General features: G+C 41.3%; 1 pseudogene; it reads left to right on the plus strand.

The window, feature by feature from the left end:
* Nucleotides 1-3,074: 3,074 nt before the first annotated feature.
* LOC128777817 (developmental pluripotency-associated protein 3-like) lies at nt 3,075-3,843 on the plus strand (annotated as a pseudogene).
* The last annotated feature ends 3,995 nt before the right edge of the window (nt 3,844-7,838 follow it).

Consider the following 7,838-nt stretch of genomic DNA (forward strand, 5'->3'; position numbering starts at 1 on the left):
CACCCAGGTTCCGGTTGGAATTTATCAATAATAGGAATGTACAAGATAAGTCTTTCCATTTTAGAGAAGCTTTAATCATGATGGACTGTTTTTTTCTTTCTTTCTTTCTTTCTTTCTTTCTTTCTTTCTTTCTTTCTTTCTTTCTTTCCTTGCATATTGAGCTATAATTTACTCTTTGTGACATTGGCCCACTGATTCCTGTTCACCCTACAAAGCAGTGTTTCACACAGTGTGCTCTGTGGACCCCCCACATCACAGTCAACAGTGGTTCCTGCTGAAACTCAACTCTCCTTCACATAGGACCATTTTAAATGGCAGTTGGTGCCTCTGGAGCCCAGATCCCTGCTTCCATAAGCTTTTTTTTTTTTTTTTTAAATGCTTATTTATTTTTTGAGAGACAGAGAGTGAGCGGGGGAAGGACAGAGAGAGAGGGAGTCATAGGATCTGAAGCAGGCTCCAGGCTCTGGGCTGTCAGCACAGAGCCCGACGCGGGGCTCGAACTCACAAGCTGCGAGATCATGACCTGAGCTGAAGTCGGACACCGAACCTGCTGAGGCACCCAGGCGTCCCTTTCACAAGCTTTAATAAGCTCCCCCTGCATCCTGTGTTTGGAGATCACTGTTCTGAAGCCAAAGAGAAGAGCAAGGTCAGTGCCTCGTACATGTGTAGCACTTCAGACAGCTGGAGACAGGTATTATTTTCTGTTTCTCCATGTCATCTGTTCTCTGGACCAGGTGTCCCAGTTTTTTCAATTGTCCCTCATAGGAAATGGTTCCAGGTCTCATTCTCTTTGAGTTGGGTTTCATTTTCTTTTTTTTTTTTTTTTTTTTTTTTTAACGTTTATTTATTTTTGAGACAGAGAGAGACAGAGCATGAATGGGGGAGGGTCAGAGAGAGGGAGACACAGAATCTGAAACAGGCTCCAGGCTCTGAGCTGTCAGCACAGAGCCCGATGCGGGGCTCGAACTCACGGACTGCGAGATCGTGACCTGAGCCGAAGTCGGCTGCTCAACCAACTGAGCCACCCAGGCGCCCCAAGGGTTTCATTTTCTTAGAGTTTGCACTAAAATGTGATGCCCAGAATGGAATATAAGAACTGAACAGAATGCTCTCGCTGTGCTCTGACAGGGGCAGGAGGTGGGGCAAAACGAAGGGACCAAGTCCTTAGCCTAGGCTACTGTATTTGTTATGAGAGACCATATGTTAAACATATTTCATTCAAGAACTTCAGTTGGCCATTGAGAATTTGATCTAGAAAAAGACAGCTTAAGCGTAACTGCACGTTTTCAACGAGAAGAATATTCATCCGTTCATTTGGATGTATGGTAAAATGTCATTACTACGGGGATTTTTGGTAGTTGGCATGGGATTAAGATAAAGATGGCTTTTGGTCTAATTATGCTAAGTGGATTCAGTAAACAAACAAAAAAATAGTATGAGAGATGGCAAGGATATAATTAACCTACTTGAGAGAACACATTTTTCAAGTACAGGTCTCCCCCACTATCTAAAAGTAGAGCATTCCTATGAAAACTTTCTTAAGCCGAAACGGTGTAAAGTGAAAAAGCAATTACCATGAACTTATATGTAACATTCGGGAGCATCCCCAACCCCCAAAGATAACCTCTTGTAGGCTTTTCTCATACCTTAGGACACATCTTGTTAATGGAAGTACAAAATACCTCAAGGTAAAGCCCAGACGCTCAGACCCAGTCCAAAGCTCTGGCAGCTTGGTGCTGAGATGCTGAGTATAGTTCCTGGCGAGGGAGCTTGGCGACCCCCTTCTTGCTACCGGGGGTGCACTGCCTCTAGAAGGTTCGCTGCAACAAATGCTGAATGCTGTTTTCACTCTTTGCCTTTTTTCTTAAAGGCAAAATTCCTCGGATTTCCTTTGCTTTGTGAAAATAGGTGCTAATGTAGGTCTTCCATAAAAGTAAAGTGGCATAACATGAACTTTCAGGAAGCAGAGGACACCTGTATGTGGTCTGATATTGTCTGTTTGTGTGCTGTCAATTTGCATATTAATAATTTCGGTCACTTATGAAAAAAGTATAAAATACTTTCATAAAGTACCTACGTACCAGTACTCTCTTTGGCCTAACAGGACATCATTGTATAGGTCTGACACAATAAAATTGCGTTTCCTTAAAGAATATAATTCATAGTTTTCAACAGCTTAGACTGGTCTCCTTCCCAGTTTGTCTGAGTTGAATAATAGTCGACTAAATGCAACCCTTGGTAAACCCGCTCAGCGTTGATAATTTTCTTGATGTCATTTAAGACGTTGACATCTCTGTCCTTCATACTGTAACCTGGTGGCTATTACTATCTGTGTGAACAGGTATTTATAAAAATAAGACACACGCCAGACAATTTGTAAATCCTTCCCATGAAGTCATTTAATATCTAGTAACAGTAGAACCTAGTTTTTCCAGTCCCCCTCTTACAAGTTCTTAGTCGCCTTCCTGTGGCTCCTCTTTCCCCCTCCCCCTTTACTTAGAGCTGGTGCCTACCTCTCTCTCTCTTTTGGAGATTTCCTTCACTTTTGTGGCCTTATCTCCACTTCTCCTCTACCAGCGACTTCCTGATCTGTAGTCCTCTGGGCCAACTGTTGCCATTAAACTTCAAAAACAAAGTAAATGTTTATCAGGCATCTCCTCTGTGGTCCTTTCACAGTAATCTTATTTTAGCCTCATCACAACCTTGTAGAGTAGGTTGTGTTACTCCTGTTCAGAAATGAAACAATTGAAGCATAGAAAGTTGTATTTAATATTACTTTAAATTCAACATGAGTTTGGGAGGATGGTTTGGTTACTGACTGTCACCATGGCATCTCTGTGATGGTCAGAGACCAGATCAGCTTGTGTGTAACAACTGTCTATACTTGACCTAACATAGAGTAAGCACTAAATAAACACTTGAGAATGACTGAATGAATGGTCAGGTACGCATTTTAGGTGTATGCTAGGTAACACAGAATACATGTTCTTTCTCTCACCACGCTTTGTTGGAGTCTTGGGTTTTCTCGCTCTTTCTGGGCTATTTCATTCTTTCCAGGCTATTTTGTAGCTAGTTGAGTCCTGAGCATCACCTTCCACTGGAATCCAAAGATCTAGAAGGAGCTTCGGTCTGTGACTAGGCTTTCAATGGATTTGGCAACGAAGCTTTACCTATCCTGTGGCCCGGAACGTTCTCAGATGGCCAGTGAAGAAAATTCCAGGAAGGCTCAGCTGCTTTCCAACTATGTCCGAAGTATTAATAAAGAACTTTAGTAAATTGACTCTTGACCCTAGTATCAAACTCCCTTCCCCTCTACCAGAATATCCACCCCAACAGCAGGACAGCGAGAAGAAACCACAGGGGCTTGTGGACCGAATACTCAGCAACAGGAGGAGGGGTGGAGTAAGGACTTTGTTAACTGCTCCAGAAGAAAGGATGGGAAAGCTGATGTGGTTTATTTCATTTTATTTAAAAAAATTTTTTTTAATCTTTATTCATTTTTGAGAGAGAGAGACAGAGCATGAGTGGGGAAGGGGCAGAGAGGGCGTCACAGAATCTGAAGCAGGCTCCAAGCTCCGAGCTGTCAGCACAGAGCCCGACGCGGGGCTCGAACTCACAAACTGTGAGATCATGATCTGGGCCGAAGTCTGACGCTCAACCGACTCAGCCACCCAGGCGCCCCAGCTGATGTGGTTTATTAAAAAACATTGCTACTTCAACCAGCATTCCACGGATGAATCAAGAGGGAAAAGATTTAGAGGTGGATGTCATTATTGCCTGTATCATAGAGATCCTTCTGAGGATCCCAGCATGGAGAATAATTATGACACGGAATCAGTGTAAACATAAACCTTAAGATACTGTTTTTTTCTCGCTAGTAATTTTAGGATCAGTATGCCGCAGCTTGGGAAAGCTGCTCTGTTGAGACCAACTGTGTAATATTTTGATAATCTATGATGTAAGCTCTGGCCTGTCTTTTCTACCTAGATACCAGTAATTTGTGAGGAGTCCTGCTAGTTTGCATTTGAATGACTTCAATATACTTTACTTCCACTTTTTGATGTGACCCAAGGAAGTAGGTTTTGAGTGTTGCCTGTGTGTTTGAGAAGCCTGAAGTTGTTAAGATAGGTTAACCTAACATGGGGCTCCTGGGTGGCTCAGTTGGGCTAAGCATCTGACTAGAGCTCTGTAGAGTAGGGCTCTGTGCTGGCAGCTGGGAGCCTGGAGCCTGCTTTGGATTTTGTGTCTGTGTGTGTGTGTCTCTCTCTCTGCCCCTCCCCCGCTCACGCTCTGTCTCAAAAATAAACACATTTAAAAAAAAAAGAGAGAGCGGCGCCTGGGTGGCTCAATTAGTTAAGCAGCCGACTTCGGCTCAGGTCGTGATCTCGCGGTCCGTGAGTTCGAGTCCTGCGTCAGGCTCTGTGCTAACAGCTCAGAGCCTGGAGCCTGTTTCAGATTCTGAGTCTCCCTCTCTCTGACCCTCCCCCATTCATGCTCTGTCTCTCTCTGTCTCAAAAATAAATAAACGTTAAAAAAAAAAAGAGAGAGAGAAAACCTAACATCAAATTGGAAGCCAAGTAACTTGTGCAGGAGGTATATACAGAGAATATTGGGTGGTTTGGCTAGAGCATAATTATCATTAGGGCAGGGTGCAACAGGCTAGATTTTCTGGTTTTCAAAAATTGGAATTGTAATAAATGTTTTGATGTGCTAGTTCAATTTTCAGCAGCAAATGTGTACGTAGAGGATCTTACTAAAATTGAGACTTATTTGAAAAAAAAGATAATTAGTCTGATTTGAGGAGTTCAAAAGCAGCAGGGTGACTAGGAAGCCATTATAATGGCACAGCTAAGAGATGAGTAGCTTAGTGATGGTGGTGATGGTTGTGGGGGAGAGGGAGAAGATGGAAAGCCGTGCTCCTAGTTGACGGGAAAGATGGCACTCTGTTCAGTGTGGAAAGTGCCTTTCAACGATCTTTAGGCTCTCATGGTCACAGGATTTGGATATTGACTGGACTCCCAATTTTCTGGCTGAGTGACCAGATGCATGACGTTACCACCAACTCAGTCTGGGAATATAGGACAGAAATCTTCAGGTCTTTGAGCATTCTACTACCAGATTATTCTTCCTCAAACACCATTGTCATCATGTATCTCTCCCGACTAAGAATCCATAATGACCTTCTACTGCACCTCAGAGAAGATAGTGATTTTGATTTTGGTACTCAAATAACTTATTTTGGTATCCAGAAGTTTCATATCTTCTCCCCTCTGGATTCCAGTGGGATCCCTTACGGGCTGGGAGAATATCATAGTCTTCATTGCTGTTATTGTTGTTACAGTACAGTAACTAGCATAGTGCTGGGTGAATAGTGTATGTGTAATACTAATTTGCTTAAAGGATTTGAAAACAATTATGTAATGATGCCTTTGAAATTCATGATTATAAGTATGGAGTGATTTAGAAAAATAATAATGTAACTGCCTCTACCTGAATCTATGTTATAACTCATAATAGTTACAAACACTTATATAGTATATTTTATATAATAGATATTAATTCTCAGTGCTTTCCTTCTATTGACTCATTTAATTCTCACAACAACCCTATAAGATAAACCCCATGAGACAGATACTAGTATTATAGACGAGGACACTGAGGAGGTTAAGGACATTTTTATAAGTTGCACAGTTAGTAAGTAGAGAGTTTGGATTTGGACGTAGGCAAGTCTGGCTTAAATGTATACTTAACAGGAGTGCTTGGGTGGCTGAGTAGGTTGAGCGTCCCAGTCGATTTCAGCTGAGGTCATGATCTCATGGTTTGTGGGATCGAGCCTCCCATCGGATTCTCTCTTTCCCTCTCTCTGTCTCTGTCTCTCTCAAAATAAATAAACAACCATTAAAAAATGTATACTTAGCTATCATATTACCTACAGAATCTTAGAGAACTCAGGATCCATTAATTATTATAGTTACAAGGTAAATAGTTATCCCATTTATCAAAAATGAATACATGATTAATTAAATGCTGAAAAAGGTAACCAAAATCTGTTCATATATGTCTTTCCATTTCTTCCATTATCCGATATGCTCATGCTTAGCATCATTAAAATAACAAAAGTTTAAGTAGTTCTTTTGCATCTATAATTCATTTGATTCTTAGAATAAGCCATGTGGTAAGTGGGTAATCATTATTATCCTCCAATTTTAGGAGGAAGCTGACATAGCCTGTGCCGGAAGAGTTCAGGTGCTGGTGTGTTTCTTTCTACTTTTTAAAGTTTTATTTTTATTTATCCTGAGATGGGGGAAGGGCAGAGAGAGAGGGAGGGAGAGAGAGAATTCCAAGCAGGCTCCACAAGGACAGCGCACAGCCTGATGTGGGGCTCAAACTCACGAACTGTGAGACCATGACCTGAGCCGAAATCAAGAGTCAGACATTTAACCGACTGAGCCACTGAGGCACCACAGGGCTTCTGTTTCTAACCCATAGCACTGGTGATTGGGTGTGTGACGTGACCCAAACTCTTTCAACAAGGGCGCGCCATCCCATTTTACCGCCTTGCTGAATTACCAATAGTTATTATTGCTATCAACTGTTGTGATTTGGGGACCTGAATTTGAATAATTAATAATTAGGAATCAATCCCGGCTCATCAATTCACCAAGATGGGGGAGAATAACAATAAGTATCCATCACGTAGACTCGTTCTCAGGACTATGAATCTGTCAGTGTTTAGAATAGCTCTTGGCAACATGCAGTAAAGGTGAGCCGTTATTCTTATCTTCATTATTATTAGCATAAGTTCTAATGGTCTAGAACAATGATCTTTTTTCATTGATAGTGGCGTCTCATGAGAGTGGCACCAAGAGCTGTCTTATGGAAGAAGGGTAGCTCTACACCCAACTACCCCTGAGATCTCATTTAAGATCTGCAATCCGTTATTTTCTCTTACATCCTTGCTGGGCCCATTTATATTACTCCAGGCCACAGTTTGGGCTGATAATGTCCCTGATCTAACTCTCTGTTATATAAAAGCAGTATTTTCTACCCCATGTGTATGTACTGGGTGATATCTGGAAACCCAGGACTCTAAGTTCAAATCTAGAACAAATAAAGAACTAGTTATAATACAAAAAGTATTTTATTGTTCCTGACTACCGATTAACATTTATTAGAGAAGACAAAAATGCTAGTTGTCTTTATCAAGTATACCCTGCAGGATTGATGCCCCTGTGTTCAACTTTATTTTTGTGGTGACCGTTGCAACTCTTTTTCCATTTGTTATGTCACTTGACATTAATGTTGTTTAACAAATCAAGAAACAAAATATTCAAAACAAAGAAATCCACAAGAAAAAGATTTTGACTCATGAAAGGGGTACCCCTAACTTTCCTTGCTGGGTAAAATGAATCATAACTGGGTAATAACCTCAGGACAAACGTTTTCAAACAAAATATAATATTTTCGTTTTCCTTTCTCTTTGAATTTCACTCTTACGGATTTGTGGTTATAATGAAACATCCCCCCTATTTATTTCAGAGCTATCTTCTGAGACTGGAGCCATTTCTGTGCCAAAGCTACAAACTTCAAAGATGCCTGGCTAGTTATGCTGGGAAACTGGTGTGAATAAATGAGCCGATGGACTGTTGTGTCTGTAGGACCACTGGAGAAATAGTCAAGATTCCTCCCAATCCTTGGTAACTTCCTTCCTTCTCACCTCCCTGTCCTTGTCTCCTTCCTCCATTTTTACCTTCCCTTGTCTCTTTGTTTTTCCTTTCATATTGTCATCTTCCTTTATCTTTTTCTTTCCTGTTTTCATCTCTTCATTCCTCTCTTCC

This window comes from Panthera pardus, unplaced genomic scaffold (assembly GCF_024362965.1).
Source record: "Panthera pardus isolate Hobbes unplaced genomic scaffold, ASM2436296v1 HiC_scaffold_17, whole genome shotgun sequence".
Classification (NCBI taxonomy): Eukaryota; Metazoa; Chordata; class Mammalia; order Carnivora; family Felidae; genus Panthera; species Panthera pardus.